We start from the raw sequence: 13,127 nt of genomic DNA, 5'->3' as shown, positions 1-13,127 counted from the left end.
AGCATAAAGAAAACAGGAATTGAAAAGCATGCTTATTTCAGACATCAGAATATTTGTTTTAATAAGAGACACAGAGAGCAATTCCATATTGAAAGACCAAATGTCTCTTTGTTCTGCATCTGTCAGAGAATGCCCACTATCTGTCCACAGAAATGGAATTACAGATGAACCCCATTGTGTCCTATGGCTATGTACATTTTTTACGTTGATTGTACAGTCGTACCTTAGAGGTCAAACGGACTCCATTCTGGAAGTCTGTTCGACTTTCAAAACGTTCCAAAACCAAAGTGGAGCTTCCTGCAGCCAGTCAGAAGTTGCAGAAGCCCCGTCAGACTTTCAGCTTCCAAAAGAATGTTCAAAAACCGGAACACTCACTTCCGGGTTTCGATCATTCGGGAGTCAATTTGTTCAGGAGCCAAGGCATTCAAGATCCAAGGTACAACTGTAAAAGCAAAAGCATCTGAATTATTTTTGTTATTTAAAAAAGCGTTTCTTGGAACAAGGCGTACTAAGTTTGCAAAGGACCCTTTCCACTTTGGCAATGACACATAATCAGCCTGCTCCAGAAATCTGTTGTTGTTGATGTTTAGTCGTTTAGTCGTGTCCGACTCTTCGTGACCCCATGGACCAGAGTATGCCAGGCACTCCTGTCTTCCACTGCCTCCCGCAGTTTGGCCAAACTCATGCTGGTAGCTTTGAGAACACTGCCCAACCATCTCATCCTCTGTCTTCCCCTTTTCCTCCTTGTGCCCTCCATCTTTCCCAACATCAGGGTCTTTTCCAGGGACTCTTCTCATGAGGTGGCCAAAGTCTTGGAGCCTCAGCTTCACGATCTGTCCTTCCAGTGAGCATTCAGGGCTGATTTCCTTCAGAATGGAGAGATTTGATCTTTTTGCAGTCCATGGGACTCTCAAGAGTCTCCTCCAGCACCATAATTCAAAAGCATCAATTCTTCGGTGATCAGCCTTCTTTATGGTCCAGCTCTCACTTCCATACATCACTACTGGGAAAACCATAGCTTTAACTATACGGACCTTTGCTGGCAGGGTGATGTCTCTGTTCCCCCCCCCCCTGCTTTTTAAAATGCACACATTTTAGAACTGGGTAAAAAAAAATCAGTGCAATAAAGCATGCAGGGAACCTCCACCAATGCTCCCCTCTTCAGATCTCTGCCATTCATAAAGTGACAGGCAAGGGGGAGGGGGCTAACATGCTCATCCCCACCCACGTGCTTGCTTTAATCTAATTGTGACTCCTGCCAAGGGCTTAAGGAGGGGTTTAAACCAGAATTTATGATATATTTATCCAGAGAGATTTGATACCGAGCTTGTAAACTATCCTGGACCTGAAATAAATAAATGTCTAAAAATGTGTTATATTTTTTAAAAAAGCAAGCAAATATCTGTAAAATGTCTGGTTACTCCTAGATACAGTTTACTCAGGTGTAAGCCAGGCTTGGAAGATCAATAGTATAACTGAAGAAGGGAACATACTCTTGTCAGTCTTCTGTGTTAAGAGCATAGGTCGTCCAAAATACCGTTAAAGTGTACACTTCTGTTATATCTATTTATCTACTCTTGTAGGTTGTAGAAGAAAAACATTTTGCTGGCTTTTTAAAGAGTTTTCTATCAACTGAAATGGCATGCGCCCAGTGGCGTAGCGTGGGTTGTCAGCACCCGGGGCAAGGCAAGTAATTTGCGCCCCCTAACCCGTGGATTTGCGCCCCCTAACCCTAACCCCCAGATGTTGCGCCCGGTGCGGCCGGCCCCCCCTGCACCCCCCACGCTACGCCACTGCATGCGTCATTTTTGGTCTGTTTGCTTTTTTCATACTGTTTGGGTGAGGGAAGTTGCCACATTTGTAGGAACGCGGGTGGCACTGTGGGTTAAACCACAGTGCCTAGAACTTGCCGATTAGAAGGTCGGTGGTTCGAATCCCTGTGACGGGGTGAGCTCCCGTTGCTCGGTCCCTGCTCCTGCCAACCTAGCAGTTTGAAAGCACGTCAAAGTACAGGTAGATAAATAGGTACCGCTCCGACGGGAAGGTAAACGGCGTTTCTGTGCGCTGCTCTGGTTCGCCAGAAGGAGCTTAGTCATGCTGGCCACATGACCCGGAAGCTGTACGCCAGCTCCCTCAGCCAATAAAGCGCCGCAACCCCAGAGTCGGCCACGACTGGACCTAACGGTTGTAGAAGAAATACATTTTGCTGGCTTTTTAAAGGGTTTTCTATCAACTGAAATGGCATGCGCCATTTTTGGTCTGCTTGCTTTTTTCATACAGTTTGGGTGAGGGAAGGTGCCACATTTGTACTAGCGTTTGTTGTTCCAAGTGAATGTATTAAGCAAATCGCTCTTGACTGTATTAAAGGTACCCCTGCTCGTACGGGCCAGTCGTGTCCGACTCTAGGGTTGTGTGCCCATCTCACTTAAGATGCCGGGGGCCAGTGCTGTCCGGAGACACTTCCGGGTCACGTGGCCAGCGTGACAAGCTGCATCTGGCGAGCCAGCGCAGCACACGGAAACGCTGTTTACCTTCCCGCCAGTAAGCGGTCCCTATTTATCTACTTGCACCCAGGGGTGCTTTCGAACTGCTAGGTTGGCAGGTGCTGGGACCGAGCAACGGGAGCGCACCCCGCCACGGGGATTCGAACCGCAACCTTTCGATCGGCAAGTCCTCGGCACTGAGGCCTTTACCCACAGCGCCACCCACGTCCCCTTGACTGTATTACAGACATCCAAACATATGCATTGTCGTTCTAACCTTATCTTGGTCTTTAGTGATGGTGAAAACTGGGAACTGAAACAAGCCATCAAAACAAATGTTCTTCAACCTTGGGTTCCTGGGTGTTGCTGAACTACAACTTCCATCATCCCTGACCTTTGGGCTAAACCGGATGGGGATGATGGGAGTTGGAGTCCAACAACATTCGGAGACCCAAGGTTAAAGGTAAAGGGACCCCTGACCATTAGGTCCAATCGTGACCGACTCTGGGGTTGCGGCGCTCATCTCGCTTTATTGGCCGAGGGAGCCAGCGTACAGGTTCCGGGTCATGTGGCCAGCATGAGTAAGCCGCTTCTGGCGAACCAGAGCAGCACACGGAAACGCCGTTTACCTTCCCGCCGGAGTGGTACCTATTTATCTACTTGCACTTTGACGTGCTTTCGAACTGCTAGGCTGGCAGGAGCAGGGACTGAGCAACGGGAGCTCACCCCATCGCGGGGATTCGAACCACTGACCTTCTGATCGGCAAGTCCTAGGCTCTGTGGTTTAACCCACAGCGCCACTCTGATTCCCAGACCCAAGGTTGGCAAGCAGTAAAATACAGGGAGTTTCTAAGGGTCAAGTTTTGCATTTGGCTAGATTCCCTGGACATGGTCTCCAAACATGGTACAAAGTCAGCATGTAGCAGTAGTTAATGTTAGACTCTGACCAGGAGATCAAAGTTCAAATTCTGATCTCAGACATGAAGCTCACAGAGGGACTGACCTTGGGCCAGTCATACTTTCTCAGCCTATTGTATCACAGAGGGTTGTTGTGAGGAACCAGGGAACGGGAGGGCTATTATTATTATTATTATTATTAAGTTTATATACCACCCTATACCCAGAGGTCTCAGCGTGGTTCACAGAAAATATCACAACATATATAAGCAGAATAAAAACAACAACGCAATAACACCCCTCCCCTCCAGCACAGAGCCACAATTTTAAAGGGTATAGGATGTCAAACAGATCAACCAAAGGCCTAGTTAAAAAGGAATATTTTTTGCCTGGCGCCTAAAGATGTATAATGAAGGCGCCAGGCGAACTTCTCTGAGGAGAGCATTCCACAGATGGGGAGCCACTGCAGAGAAGGCCCCGTTCTCGTGTTGCCACCCTCTGCACCTCTCGAGGAGGAGGCACACGAAGAAGGGCCTCAGAAGGTGATCTCAGAGTCTGGGTAGGTTCATATGGAAAGAGGCGGTCCTTGAGGTATTGCAGTCCTGAGCCGTTTAAGACTTTATAGGTCAAAATCACACGACACCTTGAGCTCCTTGGAGCAAACGTACAATAAATGTCCCACATTTCCTCTGATTTGATGCCCTTCGCCGAAGAATTGATGCTTTTGAATTATGGTGCTGGAGGAGACTCTTGAGAGTCCCATGGACTGCAAGAAGATCAAACCTCTCCATTCTGAAGGAAATCAGCCCTGAGTACTTACTGGAAGCACAGATCGTGAAGCTGAGGCTCCAATACTTTGGCCACCTCATGAGAAGAGAAGACTCCCTGGAAAAGACCCTGATGTTGGGAAAGATGGAGGGCACAAGGAGAAGGGGAAGACAGAGGATGAGATGGTTGGACAGTGTTCTTGAAGCTACCAGCATGAGTTTGACCAAACTGCGGGAGGCAGTGGAAGACAGGAGTGCCTGGCGTGCTCTGGTCCATGGGTCACGAAGAGTCAGACACGACTAAACAACAACAACAACAATCCTTTTAAGAACTTGCACTACTAGCTCCTCCTTCACCCCAATCCAGTATGCCACACAATTCCATAGAGCAGTTTTCTGAAGAAAGCATTCAACAACAAAATAAAGCTACCAAGTTAATGCAGAGCTACCCAAGTCAGCAGATTCCATATTCCGTCTGCTGGTGAGGGGAGCCTTCTGCAAACCTCACCATCAAACCACAGATCATTGCGTGCTACAGATCCTCAAAGTGCTGATAACTGTGTGATAGAACTATCACACAGGCAGGGAGGCAATGTGGCTTCTGAAATTCTGCCTTGGCAGGAAATGTCAAGACCCACATAACAATCATTTCTCACACTTGTAAGTTGCGTGCTCTTGCTGGGAAACGGAGCAATGACGACAGGCATGATGCGTTTGTGTTTCACCCGGGTGATGGAGGGAGGGAGAGGAGTCATTCTGAAACATCGTGTTAAAGAAATTCAGCTAGCTTAGCCTAAAACGGGAGCATTTTGCTCCTGGGTGGGCAGGAAGGCAAAGTGATACAACTGTCATTGGGATCGGCTAGGGGAGGGAGAAAAGGGCTTCAAAAAGAACCAGTCACACACAGTGGTACCTTGGTTCTCAAACTTAATCCGTTTCGGAAGTCTGTTCCAAAACCAAAGCATTCAAAAACCAAGGCACACTTTCCCATAGAAAGTAACACAAAATGGATTAATCCGTTCCAGACTTTTAAAGACAACCCCTAAAACAGCAATTTAACATGAAATTTACTAACAAGACCATTGTTCCATAAAATGAAAGCACAATCAATCAATCAGTAGCTGAACTGGGTTCCACACAGTCACACAAACAAAACAAAAGAGCTGCAAAAACGAAAAATAAATAACAAAAACAGACAGAAGTGTGGCACTCAAAACAGAAGTGTGGCACTCAAATTGGAAGCGTGGCACTCAAAACGGAGCATGTTTGGCTTCCGAAAAAGTTCGCAAACCGGAAAAGTTACTTCCGGGTTTGCAGTGTTTGGGTTCCAAGTTGTTTTGAGTACCAAGACGTTTGGGAACCAAGGTACCACTGTACACACACATAGGTCACGGGAAGAAGGGCACTGTGCTTTGATCCAAAGTCTGAAATGGATCAAAACATGTTGTCAGATGCAGGTGGTGGTTGCTCGTGAGTAACCAGGCAGGACTCTGACCTGTCTTTTGCAGGTTTTATTGTGCAAACTATTTACAGGGCTGAACCACAAAGTTCATGTCCGCCTTAGTCACTTGCAGAATCCGGGAGTGGCCCCTTCCAGTTTCTCCCCCAACATAAGTACTTCGGCACCCCAAGCCTCCTCCTCCCCTAGTTATGTTTCACCTCTCTATGCAAGCTGGGCGACGGAAGGGGCGTGCGTCCCTCCTGGCCAGGTGAGGTGCTGGGGCTCTCCTCAGCATCCTCGAGCCCTTTCCCCGCTTGGCTGGCCCCTTCCCTCTCTCCTTCACTGGAGGTGTGGCTTTCCCCACCGCTGGAGGGACTGCTCCTCAGGAGTTTTGCAGGCACTCTGTATCCCGCCTGCCTCCCTCCCCTGTTCCGATGGCAGTCCCCTGACACATGTACAGTGGTACCTCGGGTTAAGTACTTAATTCATTCCAGAGGTCCGTTCTTAACCTGAAACTGTTCTTAACCTGAAGCACTACTTTAGCTAATAGGGGCCTCCCACTGCCACCGCGCTGCCGGAGCACGATTTCTGTTCTCATCCTGAAGCAAAGTTCTTAACCCGGGGTACTATTTCTGGGTTAGCGGAGTCTGTAACCTGAAGCGTATGTAACCCGAGGTACCACTGTACTACATCAAGGCATTTCCTGCAAATCAACAGTTCTAGCTTGTTTAAAGTTCCAGTCTCCTAGAGAGGCACAGGAAGTGGTGTGGCCAAGACAAATGATAGGGCACCCCCTAACCCTCACCTCTACCCCAAATGCTTTGCGCAGCCTTGTGGAGAAAAAGCATCAAGCCACTTTGCTCCACACTGAAACACAGCTACACTTTTACCCATTATTTAGTAACCAACAGAGGGATTAGGACAGATTCAAAGCCACTTGCTCAAAGCTAATCATTCTTCAACAAGCTCCTCACCACCCAACCGTTGTAAGTAGCTGGGCAATTAAGGAGCAGCAGAACTGTGGGTTGGGTCTAATCTCCCTATGGGGGCCAAGCAGTAAAAACCAGTCTAGCCCAGGTGGATTGTGAAAACAAAGATTTTAAAGGGTCCTTACCAGTTTTAGTACATGAAAATGATACGTTTACACCTTGCCTTATAGGCAATGATCTCGCTTTTAGACAGCATTTAAGCTCAGCAGCAAAAAGAGCTGTCACCTAAAGGGTTAACTTTTGGTGAATGTCTAGCCCAGTGTTTCCCAAACGTTTTTGGGCAACGGCACACCTGTTTACCGGAAAAAAATCTCGCGGCACACCACCATTAAAGCCCCGCCCCGTGACGTCAGCGCGCAGCGTCACGCCGGGAGGGAGGCACAAAAGTGAAAGTTTTTTCCCTCCCCCTTGCCGGGGTGGGAGGAGGCAGCAGAGCGAGGGACTGAGGGACGGCGGCAGCTGAGGCGGCCACCCCTCAACGCCGTCCCAAAAGCCGCCAAAAAGCCCTAAAAAAAGAGGAGCAGCACAAAAAACACACCACACACGGGGGGCGTGTTCTAATTCGCTTCTAACTCCGGGTTAGAGCGCAGCACGTGGAGGATGGGTGGGGAAAGAGAGAGGAGGCGCACTGATAGAACGCCAGGCACGGGGGCCGCCAGGGAGAGCCAGCGCGCGCCCCACCCCGGACGCTCGCGGCCACCGCCATCCCTCCCTCCCAGGGAAGGCGGGATTAGAGCAAGCGCCCGGGCAGCAAGAAGCGCGCGCGCGCCGGCCCTGCCCTGGATCCCTCAGAACCGCCAGTCTCTGGGAAAGTGGGCGTGGCTTCAGAACTCTCAGGCAGCAGCACCCGCCGCCCGGCAAGGCTTCCCATTGGGAGGCGCGAATGCTTTAGTGGGCGGGGATTGGTGCAAATATAGGCAGGGCGGGCTGAGAGGAGGAGCCGCCGCCGAGGAGCAGCGACACCAGCAGCGTTTCCTCTCCCCCCTCCCCTCCCGTGTCAACAAGCGGGGCGCCTGCGCCGGGGGTTTGCGCGTCAGGCAGGCAGCCAGCGAGAGCCCCGCGCTGGGCGGCCGCTGCTCGCCGCTGCCGCCCCGCGTCTCGCCGCCCGACTCGCCCGCCTCCCTCCCACGGCACACTAGGCAACGTCTGGCGGCACACTAGTGTGCCGCGGAACACCGGTTGGGAAACACTGGTCTAGCCAATGTGTTGAGGAAATGTGTTCCTGTCATTGGAAATGTAAATCAGTTTGATGAAGTTTGTGAGTTAGTAGAAATTTCCTTGGCGAAGTCTGGTGAGAATACCATGACTTCTTCATGGTAGAAATTCTACCTTGAGGGAGTTTGTTCCTGGAGATAAAGTGTTGATTTTGCGTGGAGTTAAACCGCACAACAGGTTGGTCAGGATAGTTAAGCTGCACAGCCAAAGCTGATATGATATCCTTCAAACAATTCACATGGTTCTTCTTTGGCAAGCACTCATAGCCGAGTAAGATTGTCTTCCATAAACACGGTTTTAAAAGTGAGTCTGGAAGTGACTGTGGAGGCCAATTCTAGATTCACAGGTCCTTCCACAGTGGGGACATTGGTTTCTGGGCAGGAGTTGATCACGGTGTGCATTTGCCAAGCATGCCTTCCTCTTAGCACATTTCTCCCTTTCGTCCTGAGTTTGAGTGTCTTCAAAGTCCACAACACTTGTGGTAAAGGCTGTTCTCCAACTGGAGTGCTCGCAGGCCAGTGTTTCCCAGCTGTTGATGTTTATACTACTTTTTTTTTAGATTTGCCTTGAGACAGTCTTTAAACCTCTTTTGTTGACCACCAGCATTACGCTTACCATTTTAAAGTTTGGAATAGAGTAGTTCCTTTGGAAGACGATAATCAGGCATCCGCACAACATGACCAGTCCAACGAAGTTGATGTTGAAGAATCATTGCTTTGACACTGGTGATCTTTGCTTCTTCCAGTAAAAAAAGGTAAAGGGACCCCTGACCATTAGGTCCAGTCGTGGCCGACTCTGGGGTTGCGGCGCTCATCTCGCTTTATTGGCCAAGGGAGCCGGCGTACAGCTTCCGGGTCATGTGGCCAGCATGACTATGGTGAACCAGAGCAGCGCATGGAAACGCCGTTTACCTTCCCACCGGAGTGGTACCTATTTATCTACTTGCACTTTGACGTGCTTTTGAACTGCTAGGTGGGCAGAACTGCTAGGTGGGCAGGAGCTGGGACCGAGCAACGGGAGCTCACCCCATCGCGGGGATTCACACCTCCGACCTTCTGATCGGCAAGTCCAGCGCCACCTGCGTACACTGGCATTAGTTTGCCTGTCTTCCCAGGTGATGTGTAAAGCACCTGACCACCTCTCCAGGTCCCACCCAATTCACAAAAAGCGGGCAGCGCAATTCAGAGGGTGCAACCCAGATTGGTTGCCGCTCCAAAGTGCCACGCACAGACAGCAAAGGGTAGAAAACCTTTGTGGCTTTGACACATCTGTGCTTGTTCAGGAGCGCTTTTGCTGAACAGCAATTTGCAAGCCCTTTGAAGTTCTTTGGTTCTGCACGCCATAGTTTGCTTGAGGGCAGGCAGGAGGGGTGGGCACCGAAAAAGGTATGATGTTGACACAAGATTCTCCCATACTCCATCAGGCCTAGGATAGCTTGTTGATCTTCCCCTCCCAGTGCTTGATAGAGGCAGGAAACTCTCCGGCTGACTGCACCCCGAGCGATATTATTCATCTTTCCCTGGTTTCCCGTTATATGCAGATTAAGTCCAGCCAACAGGCCCCGTTCCATCCCTGGGATAAGGAATGTAATATCTAAGCAAGTCTACAGGCACGTACGCTACATTAGACCAATGAAGCACAACCCTCGTAATTTGAAGGCAGAGCCAATACATAGAGGAGAGAGAGATGGTGCGGAGGCCACAGGTGCTCATTTAAATTCCACACATGAACTTCTGCACCTACTAGACCGGAATAATTTCCTTTTGCAAAGTCGGAACGTGGCTGCTCCCGACTACCGAGGGTGCCCACAGTTGATTTTCACGGGGAACCATAGCCGGTGGCAATAGAAGACACCCACTTATGCCCTAGACAAATTTGATAAATAAATACAGTGGTGCCCCGCAAGACGAATGCCCCGCAAGACGGAAAACTCGCTAGACGAAAGAGTTTTCCGTTTTGGAGGTGCTTCGCAAAATGAATTTCCTATGGGCTTGCTTTGCAAGACGACAATGTCTTGCAAGTTCCTGCGGGGTTTTTTCCTCCCCCCCCTTTTCTAAGCCGCTAAGCCACCTATCAGCTGATCCGATCAGCAGATAAGCCGCTAAAAGCCGCTAATAGCACTAATCCGCTAATCCTTCAATGGGCTTGCTTCGCAAGACAAAAAAACCGCTAGACGAAGAGAATCACAGAACGGATTCTTTTCGTCTTGCGAGACACCACTGTAATAATGTTGACTGCCAGCAGAAGCTAGTAGCTTCAAAAGGTTTCACAGTAGCCATAGGCTAAGAGGTAACTTTTCTTTTGAGGATATAGGGATGAATTCAATGCATGCAGCATTAGAACTGTGGAAGTTAAGAGGGTGGTGCCGACAATGCATGTTCCATCTTTGTGTGGGACAAATGCACCCCTTCCAACTCTACAATTTTATGGTTCTCTGTTGTTGCAATAGATTCCTTCCCTGCCTCTGCACTGCCTCAAGAACTATGGTGGGGTTGTGGCATTTTCAGCAAGGAGGGGAATTTAAAGATCAGAAGTCAGCCCGTCGAGCAAACGAAAGGGTTTGTTTTATCCAAATGCAATTAAAAAAATTAATTTCTAATTATGCTAAGTTGCCTTGCGACAGTTTTCATATTACCTTTCTTCAAGCGGTGCAGAGGCTGAACATTTGCAGGCTTGCATTTAACAAACGGACAAGGAGTGAATCTTAACGAGTTTGGCCCCGTTCACACAGAACGCTCCTCAACGAATTATTTTCTGCTAGGACTCTGTTTGGACAGACAACAGGGGAGAGATGAGAGGCACAGATGAGGCAGATGAACTGGAGATTGTGTAACATTCCTCACTAATCCCCAGCCAACTCCTAGCTCCACCCATCCAGCTCCAATCGGATTCGGTTCTTGTGTGATCACATTGCCTCCTTGACAGCAGAGCCTAGTGCAGCAAGTTATGGTCAGCAAACTTGGAAGGTGTCTAGCAAAACTGCTGAGCAAGGTTTGCAAAGCTTTTTAATTTATTAGAACAGATTCAAAATTATAGAATAGAGAGTTGGAAGGGACCTCGTAGGTCTTCTGTTCCAAACTGCCTTCTACCAAGTTGGACCAGGTTGCTAAGCACCTGTTCTAACTCCTCTTCATGTTCTTTCCCAGCACACACTCTCTCTCTCTCTCTCTCTCTCTCTCTCTCTCTCTCTCTCTCTCATATATTTAAATCAGACGCTAGGAAGTGAATCTGGGGCCTTAATCCAGGATTAGGCTGTGATCCTAAAAACACAATGCTTACTGATTTAATAAACATGCATAGGATTACACTGCTAAAACATGTGCTCTTTGTTGTTGTTGTTTAGTCGTGTACGACTCTTTGTGACCCCATGGACCAGAGCACCCCAGGAACTCCTGTCTTCCACTGCCTCCCGCAGTTTGGTCAAACTCATGCTGGTAGCTTTGAGGACACTGTCCAACCATCTCGTCCTCTGTCGTCCCCTTCTCCTTGTGCCCTCCATCTTTCCCCACATCAGGGTCTTTTCCAGGGAGTCTTCTCTTCTCATGAGGTGGCCAAAGTCTTGGAGCCTCAGCTTCAGGATCTGTCCTTCCAGTGAGCACTCAGGCTGATTTCCTTCAGAATGGATATAGGTTTGATCTTCTTGCAGTCCATGGGACTCTCAAGAGTCTCCTCCAACACCATAATTCAAAAGCATCAATTCTTCGGCGATCAGCCTTCTTTACCTGTATGGTCCAGCTCTCACTGCTATACATCACTACTGGGAAAACCATAGCTTTTACTATACGGACCTTTGTTGGCAAGGTGATGTCTCTGCTTTTTAAGATGCTGTCTAGGTTTGTCATTGCTTTCCTCCCAAGAAGCAGGCATCTTTTAATTTCGTGACTGCTGTCACCATCTGCAGTGATCATGGAGCCCAAGAAAGTAAAATCTCTCACTGTGCTCTACTACTGAGCTATGATGATGATGATGATGATGATGATGATGATTTATTATTATTTATACCCTGCCTATCTGGCTGGGTTTCCCCAGCCACTCTGAGCGGCTCCCAACAGAATATTAAAAACACAACAAAACATCAGACATTAAAAACTTCCCTAAACAGGGCTGTCCCCCAAAGGTACTAGACCAGGGGTCGGCAACCTAAGGCCCATGGGCCAGAAGCAGCCCACAGAGACTGCTTAACTGGCCCACGAGCTGCCCCCAAACCGAGCCACCCACTCGGCAAGTCCCCATGCACTGCACTAAACTGGCGCAGTGTGGCGACTCTCTTCTGCAGCTCCGGAAGAGCCCAGACATCTGAAATCGCGTCTGCGCATGTCCGCATCGCCAGAAATTGCTTCTGCGCAGGCGCAATTTCCGGCGTCTGGGCATGCGCAGACACGATTTCTGGCTTTGTGCTGCACTGGCCTGCCCATGGAGGATCTCTGCGGGAGAGATCCGGCCCATGCCTGATAAGCCTTGCCCAGTGGCGTAGCGTGGTGGGTGCAAGGGGGGCAGGCCGCACCGGGCACAACATCTGGGGGGGGGGCGCGCTCACTGCCTCCGGAGTCGCCGAAGAGCTTCGGGTGCAGGCTGTAGCGGAGCCGCATGTCTCGCGGAACCGACGAGCTGTGCGCGCGTCCGGGCTGAAGGCGCCCGGCAGGCAGCGGCTCTCAGTGCTCGCCGCGGAGGACGCGTCAGGCAGCCCCTCCTCACAGCCCCGCCTCCGCCGCTGCTGCTGCAGCTGCTGGGCCGTTGCATTTTCCTCGCCTCTCTGCCCCCCTCCTCCTCCGGGCAAGCGGCGTCGTTTGGGCGGCAGCGCCAGCGGCAACTCGTAGGTTAGGGGTTAGGGGGGGCGCAAATTACGTGCCTTGCCCCGGGTTAGGGGGCGCAAATTACTTGCGTTGCCCCGGGTGCTGACAACTCACGCTACGCCGCTGGCCTTGCCAACCCCTCTAGTAGACAGTGTGGGCCCTTGGCATGGGGTGAAGGCAGGATTGGAACACCTGGAACTGATGGCAGAAATGGAGGGTAGTTACAGGGACCAAATCTCTCCATATGAACCTACTGGGACCCTGAGATCATCTTCTGAGGTCCTTCTGCATGTTCCTCCTCCACAAGAGATCCCGAGGGTGGCAACACGAGAACAGGCCTTTTATACAGTGGCTCCCTGTTTGTGAAATGCTCTCTCCAGGGAGGTTTGTCTGCTGCCTTCATTATACATCTCTAGGTGCCAGGCAAAAATGTTCCTCTTTAACCTTGGCTTTGGCTGACTGATATCCAATGCCCTTTAAAAATGTTTTGGCGAGGGGAGGGATTATTTTTATTATACATTTTGTGTTTTTATATTGTGCTT

General features: G+C 49.8%; 1 long non-coding RNA gene across 1 annotated transcript; it reads left to right on the top strand.

Moving 5' to 3' along the window:
* The first annotated feature begins 2,189 nt into the window (after positions 1-2,189).
* Positions 2,190-3,761, top strand: LOC308570322. The gene is made up of 3 exons (XR_014001123.1): positions 2,190-2,367; positions 2,731-2,939; positions 3,304-3,761. It is a non-coding gene; the product is annotated as an uncharacterized lncRNA (long non-coding RNA).
* Positions 3,762-13,127: the final 9,366 nt, after the last annotated feature.

The sequence above is a fragment of the Podarcis bocagei genome, assembly GCF_964188305.1.
Source record: "Podarcis bocagei genome assembly, chromosome: 12".
NCBI lineage: Eukaryota > Metazoa > Chordata > Lepidosauria > Squamata > Lacertidae > Podarcis > Podarcis bocagei.
The sequence above is the reverse complement of the archived record's forward strand: the minus strand, read 5'-3'. Positions and strand labels throughout refer to the sequence as shown.